Below are 25,459 nucleotides of genomic sequence, written 5' to 3' on the forward strand. Positions count from 1 at the left end.
TCAGCCCTGTGTAGAACGCAGGGGTTTTGTTGGAACACGGGATTTTGAAAGTTAGGAGGAACCATGAAATGATCCCTCACGTACGTGAAGGTACACACATGGATGTGCCTCCTGACACCATCACAGCATCACTCACACACACACACACACACACACTCACAAAGACACCTGACACACATCACACACATCACCACACACACCCTCCATGCTAAATCTGCCTCCAATTAACCAAAAGCACAATTTTGGCCTGACAGGGAAGATTTCATTTGGTCCACATATGACTAGGGAGCCGATTTCATTTCCTGTAAAAACCCCCTCAAACGCTGCAAAGTTACCTGACTCAGCTGCTTGTAGAAATCAAATTCAGTCAGAGATAACAGCTAATCATTTGTCACAGTAAGAAGCAATTCCCTGAAATCGGAAGGGAAAACCTGCCGCTTCAATCCGCAGGTCTGTCAGATTGCTAGAAATTACATTCTGCTCTGACTAACCTCTGCACTTGGATTGCTAACGACAAGAAGTCTACTCTATCAAAAGAGAATATCATACAACCAGGAACCGCTTTTGATTCGTTCTGTTCCAATAACCTGAGAAAAGTTTATGGACATGCCTTGCTGCCTGGACCTCAATTTCCACCAACCTGCACACTGTTTCGAATTTATAGCACTGCAGCTCCATAGTAATATAGGTAAAATTTACAGGCTGACTATCTGCTACTTCACTGAAAGAAAATTAAGAGTTGACTTTATAACCGCACAACTGATATTTGCTTTCTGATACTTTGAGGAAGTATACAGTTTGGAGGCTTCAATTAAACTGCCAAAAGAGAAAAAGCAAATTGATTAACTCTTAAAATACAACTTATATTTTTTAGAAGGCTTTCCGGGAGGGAATTAACTTTATACTCTTCTATGTAAACACTATTTATGCAGCATATTATAAGTTTAATAGAAATGATATATCACCTCTCTGTTAGATTTATAATTTGTACAACAGTAGTGAATATTAGATTTTGGTCAAAATATTTCTTTCTCTCTCTCTCTCTCTCACTTTCTCCCTCTCTGTGCAACAGAGTTTTTACAGGATTGCTGGAAAGAGGTTAAGTCTAGTATCCAATCTTACCTGAATCCTAGGAAGCCATTATCATTAAAGTATATTCAAGGTAGCTATTGACTCCCACGAAGTTACTGCTTTGAGTTAGAATCACAGGATCTTTTTTAAAAAAATAGGAGACATATTTTGCAAACAGTACTCAGTCAAATACTTTTCTTTAACTCTGACCAGATTTATGATGAACGCATATATTGCAGTTCTTTTACAACAACTCAAAGATAGACAAGTCAGACATTTGGTATTTAAGAAGCCCGTCTCTTAAGACTCAGACTATCCCAGGTTTGTTCCATGGTGTGTTTTGGGTTTTTTCAAAGCATTTTATTTTCCACAGTGGAATCAGCTGAGGATAGAGTGTGAGCAGTGACTCTGAATTTCCTTTGCTTTGTCAAACTGTGTCACAACCGTAAAGTTATTTTAACAGAGTTTATTTGCCTAGGCATTTCCTCTCTCTTGTAGTAGTGTAAGAGAAAGGGAAACAACATTTTAAACTGTAAGTACAGCTGAGTGGACTTGAGTGATTCTTCCAGCTCCTATCATAAGCAGACAGTTCAGTGGTAAGTATGTGGGCTTTTTTAAAGCCTTTTAAAAGTATTCATAAAGCTCTTATTGGTTCTTTCATTTCAATTTTCCTCAAGCAACTGCAGTGGGAATTAGACAAGTTTGAAAATTCTAATGTCTTTCTTTCTTGGACCAGTCCTCATTACTTCTATCATGGTTAACAGTGACTCAAACGGGGAAACTTGCAAATTCTTCAATATATTGTGTATCTGGTATAAAAAATCATTACCCAAAATACAATAGTTGATGCCATTAATATGTTTGGTGGGATTATCCAATAAACTTCCTTCAAGTAACTCTAATGAATCCTCCTTCCTTGGTCAACCCTGCCCCCCTCCCCCCTTGGTCTTAGATCCTCCTCTTGCATAGCCATTCACACAGTGGCCAGGGCTTAAGCTCCAGTACTGTATGAGAATGCAAACAAGCAGATTTCACAATCAGATGACATTGAGACTTACACTCACTGTGCCAGACTCTCTGCTGACTGCTCTCTCATCTTGGGCCAGCCTAGGGATCTGAGAACCTGCTGCAGTTAGAAAGAAGTCACCTGATTGCAAGGTTTCCCTCCTGTTTATTCTCAATAACAGAATAAACTCTGGGTCTCCACCTGCTCTCCCAGTCACCACCAGCCAGGGTTCCCTATCACTGTCCTGGTCAGAGAAGCATCCCCCAAAGGGGTATATTTGCCTCTTCCAGGAGAAATGCATGTAGAAGAAAATGGACTATCATCCTCTGCAGGCTTTCTATGACATCTCCATTTCCAGAGTCTCACACGTGCCTTAAACACTCTTCCTCTCCTAAGTTTAGGGGGATAAATTGATTATATAATACTACCTGGCATTTATGCATTAATCTCCTGACAGCAGAGCCTGTTCATAGATATTTTGCACTTGATCCTCATAACAACCCTCTGAAGGGAGAGGGAGTAAGTATTATTATTATCATGATTTTAAAGATGAGTAAACTGAGACTCAGAAATTTTAAATGACTTTTGCACAAATCACCTATTGTCGGAAGCTGGGTCTGGTTCCTGTCTCCTGATTCTCTCTGTGCTCTTTTCATCCCCTCTAGGGTACAAATCTAAGTGAGCACACAAAAGCCAAAGTAGGATTTCTAACTATTCGGCAGAGTATGGTAGTGTAAGTATAACACTCTGTCCCTCCGATTCAGTGGATACATCTGTGCCTGGGCAGGAAAGGGGAGTGGAGGAGAGGCGAGAACTAAGGTAAGGTCAAGAACAACTGAACTAAAAGCTGTGGGAAAAGCAAGTTAGATCTAAGGAAGAACACCTGGTGTGCAATATTTTAAACATGTATTCATGGGATAAGTGATGTCCATCACTTTGGGATGGAATAGGTTTAATCTTGCTTGGAGAGTTTAAAATTTTTTTTTGCTTTTTCATAATACCTCACCAAAGTTGTATGCTGATCTTCTAGCCTATTCACTCTCATCTCCCAATTTATTTGAACATGAAATTCAAAGAGATGCCACAAATGAACAGACAGCTGTATACTAAACACAGGTACCTTTTTGGTTCACTTTTTTCTTCTTCCCCAATGAATGCTTCTTTTAGAATTTGAAGTTAGGTACTCAGTTAAAAATACTATTCTTCCCTTGGTCATGAGAAGGTCACTGGAGTACTAATGCTAAGACTAATTTAGAGAACTGATATATAATGTCACAGATTCTGTAACATACATGGGAAACTGAGTCCCTTACTCTCCAGGAACTTGAAACTGGCCACCTACTGCCCATACTCATCGGCCATTTTCATTGCTTCTTTCATGTTATCTATGTTACACACACACACACACACACATACACACACACACACACACACCCGGCCCATCACCACCACATACCACCACACACTATTTCACACTTTTCAGGCATTTTTATTTACTAGAGTTAAAGTAATGAACAAAAAGCAAATTAAAAATGTCAACCAAGTTTTGATAACATTTTAAAATTACTTTGCTTTATATTTTTTTCCATTTTGTAATATGTTTTATTTACCTAAATAATAAAATTAGAACATCTTTCTTTCCTTGTCTTATATTTTTATAACTGAGATACAAACTCTGGATGAATAGAAATTGAATTGAAAATGTTCACCAGTACTTACATTAGCATCAAGGAGAGCCTTGCAACAAGGTACCTGACTTTCATAAGAATACATTCAGAAGGGTCTTGCCAGCTGATGGGTCTTACTGGTATTGATTCAGACCACACTAGTCACCTTGGGCATGATATAGATATCCTAGACATTATGAGGCTTGGACTTAAAAAAAATCATCATTTTGTAATTTTGTTCACATTTCTGATAGAAAACGCAGCCAATACTTAAATATTCTAAGAGAAAAAAAAATCCTGCCCATTCTTCTGAAATTTAAGTAGGCAGCCCTTGAAAGATCACTGGGAAAAGTCTGTATTTTCTCAGGTTTAACTAAATAATTTATGCATACTTTCACTTGGGCATGATGAAGCAATTTTAGCCTTTAAAACCCACAACTACTCGGGAGGGAAAAGGTCTGGTTCCTGCAACTTAAATAATTTAAACATCCAGGTGGAAATGCTTTCAGCATTTTCCCTTTTTGAGACAAAGGAAGAAGACTTCAGAATTTTGAGATACTAAGAATAAAGAATTGATAAAAGACCTAACCTCGGATGTATTTAACTTAGAATGGAAATCCTGCAATATTTTTTGAATGATGTGGACCAGAGTGAGGGGTGAGGTGAAATGTCTGCCTACCTGCTGTTTATAATAAATGAACACATAGAAAATAACATGTCGGCATAGCCCAAAGTCACACATATATGTACATACATATATAAATACCCACATATACAAATAAAAATATCTATAAAAGCTAACATAACCCCATAGCCCACGTCAATCCAAGCCTAAGCATTTGGCAGCAATTAGAGTTTTAGAAGAAGCTGTGTTAAAATACATTATGCTTTAATCCCTGGCTTCCTGGGTTACATAAAATGTGTATATCTTTTGATATCTAACTAAGTAAATTAGGATGAATGAGAACAGAACAAAACGTCACTTCTGTAGGACATAGGACTGCAAAAAAGGATAGATGCAACTACTAAAATACTAGAGGAGATTTTGAAATGCAGGTGTCAGGTATGATCGGCGCTCTGAGTCCCTGGCGTCTCTGCCTTATGTCAGATTTCAGAACTGCCATGGGGAAGTCGGCCTTCTCACCTGCAGGTCTGCAAGTGATATATTTGTAAAAGAACATGCGACTTGGAACACAACCCCTGTAGATTCAGAGCACAGTTCATAATCAGAAAGTTTTGAGGGTTAAAAAATTTCCTGCTGTCTTATAAACATACCCCCAAATGTATGTGGTACTTAGTGTTGTAATTTCTTGTGGGAGAGAAAAACACCTAACAATTCACACATATAGCACTGTGGGTTTTTCGTTTGTTTGTTTGTTTGTTTAATCTTTGTCATAACCAGATTTGATGGCTCATGTAAAGAAGAAAGTCAGCTAAGGTACAAAATAAGGTAACAGATAGAGCTAAAGAGTTGGTTTCCTTTAGAGGTGAGTATGACAAAAATTATACAGGAAGGATAAAAAGAAATCTTGCTGGGTATGTATTCTTTAAAATGAGTAGGGATTTCATTCCATTTTAGAAGAAAATAGGTCTTCCATGTTCATGAATTTCAACTCTCCAAAACTCTGGCCCTGTGCATTCTGGGCAGCAACACACTGGGTCTCCTAAAGAGAGATCCTGAAGAAAATATGAAGAAAGGTTACCCTCTGAGCCAACAGGAAATGTTAAGCTTGGCTAGGGCTGCATAAAAGAGGGTTGCTGAAACCAAACATCACGTCCAGAACAAGGTCGCTATGTTATGATGATTTCATTCTGAATGCGATGCTGGATTTGTTTTTGTTGCGGTGGTACGGGTGAGGGCCACCTAAGTGACGTAGATTAGGGCTGTGGAATGGGGAAGAGTGATATTACACCATGGACACATCAGTGCTGTTAAGGGATTCAAGAAACATTATTCTTGCTAGATTTAAAGAGCTTGAACATCAACAGCTAAGGTATGGAATGTGAAGGGTGGCCCAAAAAGAGATTGAAGTGGGGTGCGTAGTGGTTTTTCCTTTCATTTTCTTTTCTTTTCTTTTTTTTCCTCTTTTTGGTCATCCATTGACTTTAATTAAGCCCAGCCAGCCTCTTAAGCATGGGAAACTTGGAGAACTTTTTTGTTTAAAGTGACCTTGTTCCCAGGGTTTTCCCTACAACTTCTCTCAGCTCTGCTGCAAGGATGAATATCCACATTCCTGCTCTGAATCTCAGAACAGGGCACCTGGCATAAACAGATAAAATTTAATCTCATCTGAGTATAATACTAAGAGCGCTTTTTTTTTTTAAAGAAAAAGAAACCTTTCTCCATAATCCTGCTAGTTATACTTCTTAACTGTATTATTTTAAGTCAATTAATTCAAATTTTAAAATAATGAAATTACTAGCAGAGACTCTAAACTTCTTTTAGTATATTAAATTGGGCAGATTGCTTCTCTCCTTCTAATTATGAATGTTGCAGTTACAAAAGAAACTGTCATTTTGATAGAGCAAAAGACAATCTGTCTGCCAAAAATGTCCAACCATAATTCTAAAAAAAAAGTCATCGGCATCAAGAACATGCTACTTTGTTTGATGTACTGTCTTATTGGAAACCTAATTTGCTTTCAACCTCTGAGACAACACATAACATAAGTTTGTGTGACTAATTTTTCTTGGAAATATGAGTAATTAGAATTAGGGGCCATTTTCATAGCAGGAGTGGACAGGTTTTTAAAAAATTCAAAGTAAGTGCTAGAGTTATTTTCTTTGCTTTTTTTTTTTTTTTTATAGCACTCCTAAAACCAAGTAGAGGGGGGATGCTGAGCTTTGTACTGGATAATGTGAGACCCCATGTAAACTGTGAGTGATTGCAAAGTACGAAAAGGTTTATTACCTAAGGTGAGCCCTCCCAGAGCTCCAGGAGTATAAAAGCATTAAGCGTATGTTCTAACAAAGTCATAAAAATCAATAAACAGGAACCCCCCACCTGTGCAATGGCCCCAGTGCTAAGTTTTATACATGTAGTAATAGTGCATATCAATTTTCACCACCCTTCCTACGCTAGCTATCACAGGGCCTACCACCACTGGAGGGACGGCAAAAGCCGCACCATTCAACCATCCCACGGAGTTGTCTACATGCCAGGCCCATTGCATCATTGTCAGTTTTATTCTATCTGCAACTGGACAAGGCTGCAGCCCTAGCTTCTATACACCCACTCAGTACCGCAACAATCGCAAACTGTGTGCCTCTGTTTAAAGAGTTTACAAGTCCTCCTGAAAGAGAAACAGAATCGTTGCATATGAATGCCCCGGACCCCGGAGGATCACACAATGGAAAGGGGAAAGACACGTCGCTGCCACCGATATGTGACCTTGTCCGACTGCTGCAGTCTCGGGCTTACCCACCAAGGTTTACAAAATCATCACGCATTCTCAAGAAGCATCCAGATGACCAGGTTTCTACAGCAACTAGTTGTAATCTGCGCGCCCCTTCATAGCCAAAAGATTCCGAAAGCACGGGTCACCATTTTAGTAGATGCACGGTAACATACGCTAAAAATGAGGCCCTAAATATGCAGCATTTTCACCAGGTTACAGAAATAACTACTAACATCACACTTATTTCATAATTAAAGGAAATCCTCCCACCCCACCTCCCCATTTTTACCAACAAGGCAGAAAATATGACTGAACCTGTAACCTTTGTACCACATCCACTCTTCCCCATCCATTACTCTGTGTGATATGGGGTGGGAGGCACAGGCTTATTAAAATCCCAGCCACTCGTTGGTAAAGAGGTCCAATAACGCTAGGGGAAATACTTCATTTGGGGCTTTCTGGAAAAAAAAGAAAGAATACAAGGGAAAAAAAGCTTCGTTTTAATTCTAATCCAAAGGTAACTCCTCTGTAGTAACGAGGAACATTTGAGAAGAGAGCCTTCATTCAGACCCAGGACTTGGGTGAATTTTTTCTTTCTTGCAAATGGCTCTATTGGTCATAGTTTTAATAGGCCTGACAAACAAAAGGCGACCCTTGGTGATGACTCCTCTTCTCCCCTCCCCAGCAAAACACAAAACCAAACCAAAAAAACCAGGAGTTTTATCTGTCTGAGGTTGCCTTTGATAGTTAGTGCTCACAGCACGGAAGTGCCACTCACGGGTACTTAAAGCTGCGTCATTTAGGAGCATAAAAATAGAATAAAGTTGTGCAGCAAATGAGAAATTATGACATAACTCAAGTTCTGTGGCATGAAACAGGCAAAATGAGCCATCTAACTGTTTTTCCAGAACCCAAAAAATAAAGAAAATGGCAAATGCAACCCTAGCGTGATTTCCATGAAGGTGTGTGCTAACTTCAATGCCATCCGCAAGAAGAGTTGTTATGGATATTATGAGAAAATTAAACATTTCTAGCAATGCAAAGAAAGTGAAGTGCTGCAGTTGTGAACATCTGGCATACAATAGATAATTTAAGGGAAAGTGACCCTCATGTATAATTTTTAACTGAAGAACTGTCAGGCCCCATTAGTTCCAACAGGGCCTGCCAGGACCAAGATCGGTTTTTTGGAGTATTGTATTAGCATAGTTTCTGAAAGAGCAGCGTGAAAACATAATATGGGGATTCAGTCAATTTCGTGTTTTTAAAAATTGTACACATTACTTGTTATACTGACATCAATGCTCTCCGCCTCTGTGTTCAGAATGAAAGGCCCAATAGGGTAGCAACTGCCATGGTAAACAATTCGTGAAAAAGCCCTTCTGAGCAGTTGTACTATGTTCAAAAGTAACCCCCAAAAGTTAAATGGGAAAACCAAATGGTGGCTATCGTACTGATTATTCACTGTGGTACTGAATGCTTATGACTCAAAGGCCTTGAAGGAAATAGGGCAAGGAGCAGAAAACCATATTACACCAATTCAACTGAAGTTCTTGTTAGGAAGTATGGAAATTCCCAGACAGCGTGTGAAGGAGGTGACACAATCTTCTTGGGAAACAGAACATGTATCTTTCAAAAGTAATAGCCAAAGTAAATCATAGGGGAAAAAAAGAGGTCACCTCTTCTCCTTCAAGTTGGCCATTCAACTAAGCAAATACATATTAAAGCTTTCTTCTCACCAGGGTTATCTAAATTAAACACATGGTAAAACGACAACAATATACAAGTGGCATGTGATGGCTGCAAGGAGTGCCATCTTTCTTGAAGGCAAGGATTCATGGCAGAGTAAAGGAAAGAGTGAATAGTCTAGGAGCTCATGGAGAAAGGGGTAATGGAGCTGGTAGGTATACAAAATACTTAGCTCAGTTCATGGGGGCTTACGTTTAACATCTGGTGAACGCACCATACTTAATTTTGTTGTGTGAAGTTGTGCAGTTTAAAATCATGTTTGCCTTACCTCTCTATCCTTAGGGGGATCAGCTTGATACTGTGTCGTTGGTATTCTTTGGTATAAATGTTTCGAGGAAATTTCAGGCACTTCCATCCCAAATTAATGGGATTCTTGGCATCCTCTCTCCCTTTTAATGTTGCACTGATGTGGAATTAATCTCTCTATTTAGGTGGTTTGTCTTTGATACAAATATTAAATAATCAAGTCAACATCTTTATATATTTAAATCTACCATTTTGTTATTTAGAGAGGCAACTATTCACTTCCATAATTATAGCCACTTAAAGTCTACTAATTAGATAACGTAACTGGGCTTTACAGGTATTATAGAATATTCTTTACTAGACACTATAGTACAAACAATCATTAGCTCAGCTATAAACGGGTTTAAATACTAATGTATTTTTTAATTTGCTTTATGACCTAAACAAGCAATCCATGTACATTAATAGGCATAATTGTTTTGTTGGCATCTGTCCATTCATTTGATCCACCTTGACAGCTCCGGCCAACACATCAGCAAAACTCAGTAACCACAACACACTAGGAGGAACCATCGGTGACATCCTCTCAGATACGTATCATGAGTTCAATTATTCTGATACTGGGAGATGGAAGTCTCTGTAGCTTGCCACAGTACCCCTTACAGATGTTCCAGACAAGGAGTTTGACAGATAGTTCCACCTCAAACACCACTTTCAAGTGGCCATAAAACAAGCCTTAATGAGGTGATAAATGTGTTTACCTTTGATTAGGTGAGCCACTCGATAAGATAACATGGAGGACCACTTTCCAAGAGTCAATATGGAGAGAAATTGCTGGCCACTACCATTCTATTGGGATTCCAGAGGTGGGCACAGCCGCAACAGGGATACCTCGCTCCTCCAACACACCTTTCCGTTGGAGAGTTTGGCTTTGCCAGTGGAAAGAGCAACATGTGTAAGAAATTTTTGCTTCACCTGTGGACTCCAACAGTTCTTAGAAAACCCATTCTTGGATTCTAAGACTCTGTGTTATTACTCGACTCGACCACAGCTCTCCCCGTGGTATAGTACCACTGCGTTCTTGTGCGTCTGTTTCTGTGGGTGCGGGCTGAGAGTTTGTTTCCATCATCTTTGTATCCTCTGAGGTGAGGACTGTGCCTGGGCCCATGGGTGACCGTAACTGGTATCTTGTGGATGCATGAATTTCGTTGTTGCTGTTGTTTTTTAGAGACACTAGAGCCGTGTTTCCTAATTCCAGAGATCTTGCTTACGTGGTAGGAATCTTACATCCAGTCTCAGGTATATAAATTTTGATATCGTACTGCCTTTTTTGCAAGGTAGGGCAGTAAGCACCCACCGAGAGCACGGTCCAGTAACACACTCTCTCCTCGTTTCAGTTGCCCTTCCCGCACGGTGACTTTGGCATAATCACCGCAAAGGGACTGTGGTCTGATTTCACAGGAGGAAACTGCTATCATTTGGTCCTTGACAACTTCCGCAAACAGTTACTCTTAGCCTAACAAGCAAACATTTAACTGATAAAATTGGAAGGGAAAAGAAGGCCAAAATGGCAGCCTCACCACGCAACTTGCACGTGTTCTAAAATAAAGGAAATATGAATAAAAGGTAACTTACTCAGTGTCACTCGTACATATTTATAGTTTACAATTTAGTCAAAGTTTATGTCCTGAGGTTGCACCTACAGGAAGCCAGATGTGCCTTCTGCCTGTGACCTAAGACAAGCCTAGAGCAACAACTAGATAATTTCTCGCTCACCCTCTACACCGTCGATTGCGGCGGCTTTCTGAGGTGAGAGAAACTGACAGCACTAACTCTCCAGGGCAGAACTTTCCAGTCAAGTGGATCAACGGACTGAAAATCTCTTATGAATAGTCATTAGGCCTTCATTACAAACCCCTCAAAACCCTGTTCTCTTTCGCAACCAAATGCCTTTTGTCATCTTCACAAGGTGCATCATTTAATTACCAATTGATTTCTTTATATATGACAACATGTCAGATAGCAAAATACAGTGTATCTCCCTTAGGGGGAGAAGTCTGTTAACTATCAGTATGCCAGATTACGGAATTATCTGAAAAACAAGCACCCTGCATACTGTTTCTTCAATTTAGCTACTTTTCCTAACATCTGAGTTTCTCTCTTTTTGCTGTAAAAAGCCAATAAAAGGGAAAAAAAAGAGGAAAGCTAATGAGAATCCTGATGGAGTCCTCCCATACCCTGAAACACTTTCAAATGAGTGAGAATACATTTTAAGCTTTCTCTATGTGAAAAATGAATACTCCACAACATATAGGGAATGTAGAGTGAATTCCAAAATACAACTATATACAGAACCACCACAGACCATCTTTCTACATAAAAAAAAAATGTCAAACAATTGTTCTCATTATACCAAGAATTTCCTCAGCTTCTGACTTAGCTAATGCACTGAACCTTCCGCTGCGCAACTGCTGCCTGATAATCAAGTCAGTACTGTATTAATAAGCTGAATAATAAGAGAATTTCAAAAATGTACAGGACTATTATACGGTAACAATAAAACCTCAAACGGAGTAAACCAGGGCAGCGCTGAAGGTAGGCGTCAGAAAATAATGAAAGCAGTGTTGCAGCAATGCACTCCATTGTGTGGTGGTGTAAATGCCTGCTTCTTTCATACACAGAAGCCACATTACATGAGTCCGAAATGTTCTCAGAGCGTCACTGTGCCTGGTTGTGCTAGAACCTGGCACCGACGGGCACTGAAAGCTGACATTATACTGTAGGATGTGCTGCAGGTGTGCAGGCCTGGGAACGTGCTCTAATTACATATTTTCCTGCCGCGCAACAATTAAGGTCGCCAAAATAATTGCCAGTTTCTTAATCCCTCTCTAACAAGACTGACATAAGGAATGGTTTATTTTTCTCTGGTTGTTTTGAAAGTGTTCTTCAAGATTTTGGTTTTCTATGGAACTGCATAAAACTAATTCTTACGTTCAGTTGTGTGATTATACCCATTGTTAAAAAAAAAAAAAAAAAGCCTGTCTTTGAATTGTAGTAAAACTAAAATAATAAAAAAAAGTGAATTGTATAACTTGGTAGGTGGTTTAAACAATTTTCCTCTTAAAGAAGGTAAATTTTTCTTCTAAGACCCTACGTTTCTACTCTCTGAACTTTTCAAATCACACGGGATGTTAAAATAGCTGACCGCAAGAAAACGCAGACAAAATAGGTGTCTTCACTCATTTAGTGCTGGTTCTTAACCTTTTGGGAGGTGATAGAGCCTTTTAAAAATCTGATTAAATGTATGGACCCACTGACCCCAAAATGCATCAATGTACAAAATGTTGCATGCAATTTCTGCTAGTCTACAGACCCCTTAAAAATCCATTAATGAATCACAGAGAAAGAACCCCAGTCAACTAACAAATACTGCACTTATTTATACACTTCCCTTCATTCACCCATCCTTGCATCCTCTAAACTATCTGACCACCACATGAAGGATATAGTATCTACCACGGGCATCAGGAACCAAGTTTGTGGGATTTACACTCTTAGCTAAAACCCATTTATTTCATTATCATTAGTTGTCAATTTCCCATTTTAGTTGGGCTAATTGGGCAGAGCTGAATCATGTAGTGAATTTTGAGCCAGCTTACTCACTCTTGCCTCCTTTGCTACAAATCAGAAGATGGCAGTGCGAGCTGATTGAGTACTTAGCAGACAAACTGAAGTTATGTCAAGCGCATTACGATTTCACACAGGCTGAATGGTAGGGGCAGCAGATGTAACTAATGGGGTTAGGGAGAGGAGAAGCTCGAGTGGAGAGAGAGGGGATAGAAGGGAAACAAAAGTGATTGTATCGGTAATAGAGACTTCAAAGGGGAGCAGTTGGGAAGATTTGGGGGGGGGTAGATCTGGCAAATGGAAAAAAGAGGCACATCTGCCTATAGAGTGGCTGATACAGGAGAGAGGCAAGGCCTGCGAGGAGAAAAAGCAAAGGAGGAGAATCAAAGGCAAGGAAATGTACAGCTGCACAAGAAAGGAAGCCTGATTCTATTTGTGGAGGCCACACAATGCCTCATGTGGTTGGAACTGTCCCAAATTGTCCTGCTTTGAGTGTCCCGTCCATGAGACATCTTGCTAAGTTGGATACCAAAAGTAACTGTAATGATTTCATCTGGATGTTTGAAAATAAAACAAATTCATCCTGATGTTTGAAAAATCCTTTCATTACAAGACTGGTGTGTGGTTTAAATATTAACTGCTCCTCCCGCCCCCTGCCCCCCAACTTTCTTTCTTATGTGTTGGATGTTTCAAAACAGTGTTTGGTCAAAAAGGAGCTCTTTTAGTGGGCAAATAAAATCGGAGTTCTATGGATAAAAGTGAGGAACAGGCATGCTGTTTCTCTTCTTTCATGAGACAAATGAGATACTTTGGTTCTTACTTGGAGGTGGATGCTTGAATCCCAGTGGTAGAGTGTGTGTGTGTGTGTGTTACTGACGGTACAACAGGGAGTAAGGAGAGAAGGAGAAGGACCAAATCCTTAAAGCAACATCAAGAAGGAGTGCAGGGGCCAGACCTGGGCTGTGCCATTAAAAATTACATCATATAATTGGGGTGCTGTTTCCACCAGCAGTGGACAACTCCTGTCCTTACTCACATGGTGAATGCCACTCATTCTTTTTTAAGGCCAGCTCAAGAAAGAAAGTGTATCCTCTTTACAGCTGTGCTGACCTGTTTAAGGAGAGGGCAGCTCAGTTCCTCCTTGTGCATAAAGGGCAGCAAGGACTTAACTTGATCAACACTCGATTCATTCTATCAGTCACTCAACAAACATGGCTTTCTTGAATATGTATTGAATATTGAATATTTACAGAATATTGAATTTCTGAATAGTTACAATGTGTCAGGCTCTGACCCTGCCAAGCTGTTCTTTCTGACAATGATTTCTGAGGCTTAGTGAGGACTCACCTTTGGACCCTCGATGCTAAAGCAGTACCTGGCACCTGGTAAAGTTGCTACTATTTGTTAAGTACAATAATGAAGTCACTGAATATAAAATAACTTCCCTGTCGGCAGGTTTATACTAAAATGCTTCAAATAGGTGTAAGCTTTAAAAACATGGTTTTCTCATATAGAAGTGTACTCATTGTCGAAATAAGTTTTTAAAGTGTGGCAGTTCAGCTCCTGGTCTTAAAATCACAATCGTAGTATAGGTAGCTTTTTCCTGGGCACGACCCATACACCAACTAACACACAGCCTTGCACAGGGCATGCTAAGTAGATGTTTGTGGATTCATTTTTGATGGATATAAATGCCATCGGTCAGTCCCGAGCATTTCACAAACACTAGCGATACTCTCTAGTCTGCTGACCTCGTGTGTGAGTGCCTACAGACTCCCTATCAGACATTATTCAGGCAATTCTACATCTACCCCAATAACAGGCTTTTTTTCTAACCCAATTTCCTTGACCTGTGTTTTCCTTCTAACCAGACTTCAGAGACAAAGGCAGAGCTGTAAATCATTTTCTTAGAAAAACACCATAGGGCTATTTCGGTCATTTGGGCTGTTATTTATATGCTATACCTGAAAAGTTATTCTGAGATGGTATAGCTCACTAAATTCTTTTTTCCTCATTATCATTATTGCTTCAAAATGATCACTAATTTGCTCTTTGGCTTTCTAAGTGGGAAACATCAAAGGAAGGAAAGTTCTCCCTAATTTAACTTTTCTTGAAAGGTAACTGATTTACAAACAAATTACTTGTGCCTTGTAAGGAAGAGCCAAACCTGTCTGCTCATTTGTTACATTTTCAGGGGCTACAGTGTGGAAATGAAGCCCTAAGAAAGTCCTGTGTGATCCACAAACAACTTCACGGTATATTACACGTGCATCAGATACAGAGACCAAACCCTCTTAGTAGCAAGCAACCTGCCACGCAGAAGCCTTGCTTGGCAATGCCTTAAACAGCTTATTTAAATTGCAAACTTTCCAGCTGCCGCTTACAGGTGATTTTGAAAGTTCACTGTATAAACTAAACAGCTTCATCTCCAGTCTTTGTTTCTTAAATCATACATACATCTTCTTTGAAAGGTACTATTTCATCTCTCTCTTAAATGCTTATCACCTTTGCTAAGAAATGGCCTTACAGAGTAAAAATGTATCTAAAACATGCATGAAGCTTAAACAAATATTCCAGCTTGAGGGCAAATAACGTTAGAGACATGGCTAGGAATTTCCAGGATGAAGTTTTGCCTTGAATAGAAATCACATGAGAAGCATTTGTGAAGTCATAACTTTATAGTGTAAGATGATCAAAGCCAAGTATTAATACTTTTTTTATCAGCTCACCTTCTAAACAATATTTCAGTAGATTTCCTTTCACACAGTGATATTTGTAATAAATGTTCTGCCTTTGTTTTAAAGTCAGTCTGTAGAAAGATGACATCAGCTTAGCAAACAATAAAGTGCCTGTAATATTGTCTCCAGAGGGCTGTTACATTTACTTTGTAGCAGTAAAATTCAATTTTCAAAAAACACTACATGAATGATGTTAGGTTATTAACCCTATCACCGCCGTAAAAATATCATCATTGTGTGCAGAATGTAGGTCACTTTCTAGAAGCCCTAAGTTGCTTTTTTTGGTTAAATAATCCATTTAAGCTTCTTTTCTCTTCTATAGCCTGGGTTGTGTCCCTTCCTTTGGGGAAAAAATATTCCAGAATTTAGTCAGCAGGCTGGAACAAGACCCCTACACTTTTTCATTCTGAGGCTCTTTTCCTTTGTTGCCACAATGTTACACCTCTCAGTTGGAAGTAACCCTCTGCATTAACTTTTTACCAAAACCTGTCGTTCTCGAATTTAAAATCAGTATATCTTGCCACGCTTTCCAACTGGCAGAGTCATAACTCTCACACGTTTCAGTTCTAGAACAAAAAGAAAACGAGGATGGGTCCCATTGCAAAGCCTGCAACACTCGCATTTCAAGACCTTGAACACAAACACTTTAAAAACGTGGACCTGAAAGTGTCTCCCCTGCTATGTGCGAGTGAAAACTATATGGATCTGATGAAAGCAATGAAATCTTTCATGTTTAGAAAGAATCTTTATCGACAGCACATTGGCATGCAAAGAGTTAACCAGTTAAACTTCTACAAACGCCCACAGTAACTTTCCAAAAGCTGACAATAAGTAAAAGAAGTGCTGGTTATCCATTTTTTAAAGGGATGAGATTGGTTTTAGAAGAAAGGGAAAGAGGATCAAACACCTCAATGCAACAAAAGGTTGTGTCAGAAGGCCCTCAATCACAAACCTCCTTCAACAACAGATATTCCAACCTTCCAGAGCAGTTACCCAGGCAGCACGGCTAAAAAGTTCCCTGACATGAAAAGAACAAAAACCAAAGGGACAGAGGTAGTTATTGTCATGCACACTCCTCTCCCTCTCTTTCTCTCTCTTTTTCTCTCTCTCTATTTTTTTTTTTTTTTTGGCTTGGGCTTTTCCCTCCCCCACGAAACTTTTGCATAAGCTGTTAGAGAAAAGTGCTGGTGTGGCTCACAGAAAAGAAATCCCCTATTTGTAAACTACCTCCTAGGTGGTGAGGTAGACCTCATCATTTTTCTGTAAAAAACACCTGATGAATGGAGAGATCATCTACATGAATACTTCAAAAGAGTTATCTGAAATTATAAGCATAATTAGAGCGCTGTAAATATGGTCAATTTTCCCTTAAAAGCTCTTGGGTGGTTGTTTTTTTTTTTTTTTTAATTGATGATGTTTTCTTCCCAGACAAATTCTGTCTTCAGTGCACAGTGGATGGAAGTTATTTGCATTTTCTGTGTTGGGTCTTAGAGGTATCTTAACAGCATGTACGAATTTTCCACTAAAATGTAAATTATTAACAAGTCAGAGTTTTCATTTGTTTTATCTCCTGATGTGAGATCTAAATAAGTATGTAGAACACTTAAAATTCTTACCATTTCTCTGCTTTCTGAGAAATAAATCTCATGCATACTGCACAATATATTTTCTTACGCATATCATGCCTCCACATAATGGGAAAAAAAACTAATTTGAGAAGAAATACTATACGTTTCCTGGAGACTTAGCTGTATAAGCAAAGAGTATTAACCCAAAGGAGCATCTGGTCATATTTTTGTCATCATCGTCATCATCTTCATAATCATCCTCAAAAAGCATCATTTAAGTCTTCATCATGACCTGGATTGATACCAGCCATGTTCAATTAACTTTGTCCTTGATTTCTGACATAAGCTACTGTTAGAACCAGATTAAAGAAACTCAGTTTAAGGGCACAGCGCAAGGGTGACTGAAGGGGGTGTGATTGGGTAGTTGTCCTTTGAGATACTGTAGTAATAACAACAACAACAACAACCACCACCATTCAAATGGTGCTTACTATGTGCCAGCAGTGGTCTACATAAATTACTTCTTTTTTTCCTTCTCAATAGTCCATTTTACAGATGAGGAAACTGAGGCTCGGCGATGTTAGGTGACTTGCCCAGTGTCACGGGTAGCAAGTGGTAGAGCTAGAAGTTTTGAACCTGGGCATTCTCTCAACAACCATACTTTGCTACAGCAGAATGGAGGAAAGGAAAGGAAGGACTAACGAAAAATGCAAAGTTTCAGGATCTCCCATGTAAGGGTGCATATCAGGAATTTGTCTAGCATAAAAGAGTTCCTGAAGCAATGAGAGAAGGATTGCATAAACAATAGATGGGCTTACTGTGGAAAAGAAAGAAAAAAGATTGGAGCAATTAGGAGATAGCCGGATGAAGAGGTGAGACATAGAAAGGGAACATTAGAACACAGTCCGGAGAGCAGCTGGCAGTCTCAATGGAACCCAGAGAAAATGATGGACTGGTTAAAGAGACAGACGGAAAAGGGAAAGTTCATCAGTGGTGTTAAATTAAGCTGGGGCTTGATATGCTCATGTGGAGGGAGAGAGGGAAGAAGGCCGCAAATTCCCAGTGGGCCAAGGCCAAAGCTCAGAGTAAGACCACAACTACGAGAATGAAAAGGAAGGGGGTGGATTCAGGAAATGTTGACCCCAAAAAAGTGGCAACGGTTGGTAAAAGACTGGATGTGGGGAGTGAGAAAGACAGTGGTGAGACAAAAATAACTCTGGGGTTCCTGGTTGGGAGGTCCACGATAGGGTGGTATTTCCCACTGCAGTGGAAAACTGGGCAGATAGGGAAGATGAGTAGCTTTCTGCCATGATATGTAATTGGCCGATGCCAATGTCAGTAAGTTTTGAGGTCTCTTGTGGGAACAGTACCCTGAGGTTCTAAAGCATGGCTGGTTTCATCGGTGAATACCTTGACCCTTTTAATAGAGGTCAGGATTTTAGTAGCTGGAATATCAAGAGAGAGGCTGTCAGGTGTGTAGGAATCTGATGGGGGAGGCATGGATGCTGGACTGCTAAAGAGCAGAGTGTGCACATGAGGAATGCCAGAAAGAGGCTCTAGAAGCAGAGGTGTAGAGTTGGTTACACAGGTGTTGGGAAATGGAACATCACTTCTAGTGTGGAACAGAGCAAAATGGCCTAAAAATTACTTCAGGCTAAGTCATGGCCGACATCTCAGACCCTGGCTTTCTCTCTCTAGGTGTAAGAGCACAAAAATTCATGGTTTAAACTCAGGCAAAGAAAGTTTCATTAAACACAAAAGTAGGATGTATGTATACAAAATTGCATAGGATCATTCTTTCAACTTCTGGGGTCAAATATTTCTCTAATGATTCATCCAGCTTTCCCAAGTACTGTTTCTAGGAGAGCAGAGTTTATCCATAAAATATCCACGTTAAAACAAAAAAAAATTCTCCCCATGCCTCCTCCTGGGCTCACCAATGTTTACAAACATGCAGCCTTGTGAACAGTCTTGCCTGGGCAGTCGTGAACAGTGACCCTCCTTAACACGGAGCACTGGGAAAGGAGGGTATTATTTCAGCTGGGAGAGGAGTAGAGCTCTGGGATGAGACTGACTGATTCAGACCAGATGGGTGGCCACACGTAGGTGCGACAAAAATAGAAACACATTGCAGACATTCCAGGCACTGTCCTCCTCCCCTGGCCAGGAGGGGGTCGCCTGAGCTGCTCTCTTATCTACCTCCTAATGTGCTCTCCAATCAAAGAATGTTGATACCGCTAACTCTTCTCCTTCACGTTAGCAGCCTGGTCACATGGCATCAGACTGGAAGTTCCATTTAAAAAGTTAAATGACCATTGTCCAGGTTTCCCCATAAATAAAGCCAAAGCAAAGCATTTCATCTAGTACCTAAATGTGCTATTATTTTAATTTCCTCTACCACGTGTAAACTAGCACACTGGAAACTTTCTCTGACTCTTACCTCCCAGGAAAGAAGAGCATATTTATAAATGACACCAGTATTGTAATTATTGATCAGAATCTAATTCATAGGGCCTAAAAAGACTGCATATAATGATTGAGAATTCTAACCCAGTTTACAGGCACTTTAACCATACGTTTCTTGAGCCCAAGGACTCTCTTAGTAGAAAAAGGTAGGACGTTGTATTAGAGAACCACAACCCACTCATTTTTCTCGAGTCACCATGTGATGTTTAAGGTTTTTCTTGGACTATTTTGGTTCTCGTTTCAATAAACTGGTGAACTTTGAATTTATAAACAAAGGTAAGGGTTTATTATCTTGACAATATCCGGAAAAAGAAACACAGCATTTTAATTTATTATAAGAATTACTTTCTTACTTGAAAGGAAACTCAACAAGCATGGGAAATTTTCTATCATTCAAAACTGAAGTGTAGAAATTATGCACAAATTTGAATATTTATTGAAATTAAAGGAAACTCCCAAAGCTTTTTTGTAAAATAATATAAAACCTAGAGAAATGGTGAGCATTCAATAACACACCAGTGGCATTTAAACAAGCACAGGAGAGGCTTTGTCATAATAAGAGGAAGGTTTTCTCACCCTCTACCTCAAATGTCCTGCCCTGTTCTGTCGCAGCATGAAGTTGGAGTTTATGTCTTCTCACAGAGGACTGAAACTATTACCTACTTGTTATAAACCTCTTCAGATTTCACTGCTGTGGGGTAATCTGTAGGTTCTGATTGACATCCCTGGCTGTCTCTCACACTCCCTATGAAGTTCACATGTACCTACCACCTGAAAGGCAAGGCAGGACATTGTTTTCACCTTGCCCTCTATTTTCAACTAAAAAAGTCATTCCTCAGGTATAATTCTGAACCAATTGCACAGGAAGGGAGTTATTCTTTTAGTTTAAGAGCTACACATATGGGTCTTTTTTCTTTCCACAAAGTGCTGGCCCATAGCTGTCATGACACCCATCTGGAATTGAGATTCTATGGAAGACCTTTCTCATAAAAGTATTTACTCATTTTTTTTTGCATCATAACAATTCCTAGATGTAATGTACCAGTGATAGACAGCTCTTGAATTTACTCTGCCAGTAGGCTGCCTCCTTAAAGAAAAATTATTCCTGAGCAGGTGGAGATTAGCCTATGAAAAATGCTTTTAATTTTGTCCACTCTCAGACTTACCTATCTGTCAAACCCATACATGTGACAGCAGTTGGATTCAGCTTATCTCTACTTTACCACCTAATAGCAGGTTTTAAATAGTCCATGGGCTCTTAGTTATTTGTAAGCTGAGTTCATTTGACTCCCTTTCGCAAAAAAAAACCCAATAAAATACAAAGACACTGAACTGCCAGTTCAGTTTCTGAATATTAAAAATAAACACGACTGTGTCCAGGAATCTGTGAAAATGACTTCCTTTTGACATCAGGAAATAAAATAGCCAATGCAAACCATATCTTGACGGCTACTTCACGAGACCTTGTGGTTCTTTCTACGTGGAACTTAGTTTACACAGTGCTCCTCTGTAGTAATATTTTACATTGACAATTTTTTCTACTCATCTTTTTCCTCGCGAAATCGAACTTGCCTAATTTTGCAGTTCTCAATTGCACCATTTGATTTGTGCAAACCACAGCTTCACAGAATTAAGTGAGATGAGATGCCCCAGTGTTGGTGTGGCTGTGGATCTATTATGGCTTCATGCGTCACTAAATGGCAGGATTTCCACAGGGCAGTACCTATAGTAAAGTGGGCCTCAAGGGGTTAACGTGGGCTGAATCTCAAAATAGACACGCAGCTCAGCACACCTACTCACTTATAAAGAATGAGCAATAAATATGTGCATGCAAATTCTATTTCTATTAAAAGTTACGGTGGAAAAGTAGAATGTTCTTTCTCACCATTCAAACTAGAAGAAGATCAAGGCCATGGACCACCTTGCTCTCTTCAAAGGGACCGAGCTTAGGGCAGCACCTGAAACAACTTTGCCCTACCACCTACAGGCCTGAGACTGGAACAGGAAGAAAGTTCTTATATGAAAATAAACTAGCTCAGTCTTCTCTCAATTAGCTTACTTCTCGATATTTTACTGGTTTTATTGTTTTACTGGGTATTCAGCTGTCACAACTCAGACGATGCTCCCGAAATGATCCCATGTATTGAAAATAAAAATTCTTCACCGTGTTATTAATCCGATGTCTTAATGAACGGGCAGACATCGGTGGGTTCAGCATTTCGTGTGTTGGCTCCTCATTTCACACTGCCTTGACATCATCAAAATTCTCCTGATTTGGATAGTAAGAGGTGAGTGGACAACAGCCAAATGCAACTTTCAGACTTAATCTACTTCAGTCATTTAAAAACGTTCACAGGACAATGAAACAAAACATATATTATCTACTCTCTCGGGTGAATACTGGTCTCAATAACAAGCTGTCTGGGAGATGCATGAAACCTGTTGCCTCTCTTATCAATGTTTTCCTGGCCATCAGAACTAAGGCCCCCTACTCTGTTTTAAATTTAACTCTATGAAAATGGGCAGCACCCAAGAAAACGCTAGCACAATTTCAGATAAAATATACTGTTGTGAAGCTGAAAAGTGCACGCAAAGCAAGCTGCATTATTAGAATGTTTAAATATTAATTATACCGCTGTGTAGTAAAGATGATCAAGTATGAGTGTCAACTAATTTTCTAAAAGCTGCAACATTTACTTTCATCTAAACTTCCTTTGTTAAACTAAAACTAAAAGCCCAGCAAGTTTAGTCTACTTGAGTGTGTTTATTTTTATTGGTTTCTGCATAATTTTTTTCTACCATAAACCAACTTTAACCCCTTTTCTGTAATCTCTGCCAGTATAACTCCAATAGCACATCATAAAATTCCTATAATTCTTCAAAGCCACGGAGTTGGAAAGGAAAGGCTTGGGCATTTTGTAACAAACGCCAGCTACAATCTTCAGCCAATTATGTTTAACTCTTGCAAACCTACTTTTTTGGTGCATGTGGAGAAACTTAGAGGTTTATGCTGTGTGGCCACTTTCATTTCCATCGTAAGCATTCTTCAGTTGCTTTTGAGTTGGAAGCCACTTCCATTTGGTGAAGAATATTGTGGTGGAGGTAGACAGAACCTAGCTCTGATAGCTGTGGAGTTCAGGCTGACAGAGGGGGAGACGGATGTACACAGCCATGTACAATCAGAGAGACTTCTTACCTATGCAGAAGCCTTTCCTGATAGAGATGAGGTGGCCTGGAAAGTGGACATTAAAATGAACTCTAGTGATGGAGGAGTTAGGCAGGATCACTGCCACTTTCCCCCTTGTTGCTTTTCCTAGCACCTACTGCTCTCGTAGATTGTAAAACAGCTACTAGAATCAGGCAGGAGAATCACTTAAGATTCTTTAAGAAGAGACAAAGGAAGAGCATGTGTGTAGAGAGAGATGCTCGGGTTTCATCCCGTCACCCATGGATGCCCAGCCAGGGTTTCCCACCTGAGACAGATTGCGGCTCGTGTTCGACTCACTCATGCACAAGCAGCAATACACAAGTTCAGTGTAAGCCACTTTAAAAGCTCATCGGGCGCATGCTTTACTTGTACAAAATACCTTATTCATGACGGAGCAGTGAGGGCCTAGGTAATTACTTGAATCAAGGTGGCCTCAGAAGTGTTTAAATCTGTAAGGACACTTAGAGCATGAATAATGCAAAATAATTTGCATCTAAATTTTTTAAGTGTTCTTTATTCAAAAACTAAAATGCAGTTCCGATTAAAGTTTGATGAGTGAAAGCTGAGCATTTCGTACCCACTGTGAAACGTCTCCTGTATGTGGAAATTATTTCAGACAGTGGTGAAGGGACAAAAGAGTTTTATTTTTGTTGGTTTTTTTTTTAAAATTTAAGTTGTGACTAAGTCATCCTTCTTTTAAGCCTACCTTTCTTTAGGTTTTGTAGTGGCTCCCAAGGTAATTCCTGAGTTTGTTTACCAGATACAAATACAAATTTCAATCCAACCCCTTAGGAAACACAATGAAAACACTTACTTTCTCAGACCCAGTAATTTGCCAAACAAAATAACATTTGCATTCCAAGCTAAGGCAATGCAACTCTCTTTCTCTTCCTCTCACCTAAAAGTTTTTATTCAAATTATTCTTCTTTTGGAATCACTAAACACTCTGTTCTCGCAAAAGCTTAGAATACCCTATTTCATTTCCTTGTTATTATATCTATACTACTGTACGAATATACATTATTTAATATGTCACTGGCAAATTTTCAGTGAAAAGCTAAGCAGTGTCAGTATGTTAACTCATACTTTTTTAAGGAAACAAGATTGAACAGTTGAAAGTCAATTAAGAAGCCAAAGGCAACTTTGTCACAATAACATATCAAAATGTTTATTACTACCCTAAAATAGCTTTTCTTCATCTAGTTTCCTAAAACTGAACATTTTGAAGACTATTTCAAAGGAGTACTATAGTAAGATTGAATTACCACCTTTCCAATTTATAAATATTTTTGTCAGGGCTTTAAAAAAGGAAGTAAATCATAATTTAAAAATAAATTTTCCTTTTATTTTGCTAAATTTCTACCATCTATTATCATTTGGGCTGCATAACCTGTCCTGGAACATCACCACATTTGCGTTTCACTTAAGTTTGTGCACATTTGAGACACCCACAATTCAAGAAATTGCCATTGTTCCCTGGATTCTTCTGCCATGTGATAGGGAGCTCTCCTGGCCCTTCTTTTCTACCTGAGATCAAAGTAAAGTTCAGTTAGAAAATAGGTCTTTCTCGTCTGGTTCATGGGCCTCCTCTGCGGCTGTGTGGAGGTAGACAGCTGGAATCAGGCAGAAAAGCCGGTGCATGTCTGACCAGGTTAGCAGCAGACCCAACCTTCTAAGTGAATTTTCAAGGTAGTTCACTCTGTAATCCACAGCAAAGGGAAAGTTCCTGCTGTAGCCCTTATAAAGTATAAAGACTCAGAATTTAGTGCATGCTCCAAAGCAGGCTTCTGCATTATCGGAATTTTAGACGAGCATGTCTGCCCCGCTCTTGGTGAGTGGGTACGCTTTTTTCTCTTTTTTTTGGATTTTGAACAATGAAAACATTTTTAAACTCATTGAACAAAGATTTCCCCAGCAACAGACCCCCGGCTCAGCAGGTCACCTATCTTTGCGACAGTTTTTCTTTTCCCACGCTAACCCCAGGGCTCATTTGCATAAGGTCTCTGTTGTGACAATTAGTTTCAGGTGAGCTGATTTCTATGCAACTAGCCCAAGACGATGCACAAGCCCTGGGCCTCCCTGATCCTGGTCCTAATTGCGACTGACTGGCACCAGACACAATCATCCTCTTGATTCAGCAAATTGTCCTGCTAGTAGCTTGTTGTGACCCCGCAAGCACAAATCATATCATGTCAGTCCTGCCTAGTAAACAACCACTAAAATACACTCTCAATGAGCATAATAATGTCTTTTCCATATTTTAGGTATAGTTGACTAAATGAATGCAAATGAAAGCAACAGTCTTTTAATTTTTGTCTCTGTGTGTGTGTGCGGGTGTTTTTTTGTTTTTTTTTTTTTGTTTTTTTTTTGGTTGGGAGTGATAGTCTGACTCCCCAGAAAAACTTTCTAGAAAATGAGACTGCCCCTGTATTTAAATTCCATGCCTCTATATAGCCCTGTCACCTGGGAGAAAGTCCCCAGGTAAAATAACTGGCTGCTTTCAAATTTCTTTTAGCTTTGTTGTTGTGGAAATAAGTAATATGCTCTTTCATCATCTCTGAAGCTACAGGGTACATCAATATGCACATTAGCAGGGTTCCCAGTAGTCCCTACTAGACAGAAAAGCATTTGGAGCCAATGAAATTTCACATCTCTGCATAGCAACCCAAGTTAAGGAAGAACTTTTCTTAATTCTAGGAAGCAAGGGAGAAAAGAAAA

The 25,459-nt window shown here is 39.5% G+C and overlaps 1 protein-coding gene across 5 annotated transcripts in view; it reads right to left on the bottom strand.

Moving 5' to 3' along the window:
- The window catches only part of ZEB2 (zinc finger E-box binding homeobox 2), a 127,954-nt gene that overhangs the window by 63,092 nt on the left and 39,403 nt on the right, over positions 1-25,459 (bottom strand). The window lies entirely within an intron of this gene.

Source organism: Eubalaena glacialis, chromosome 1, assembly GCF_028564815.1.
Source record: "Eubalaena glacialis isolate mEubGla1 chromosome 1, mEubGla1.1.hap2.+ XY, whole genome shotgun sequence".
In the NCBI taxonomy this organism is placed as follows: domain Eukaryota; kingdom Metazoa; phylum Chordata; class Mammalia; order Artiodactyla; family Balaenidae; genus Eubalaena; species Eubalaena glacialis.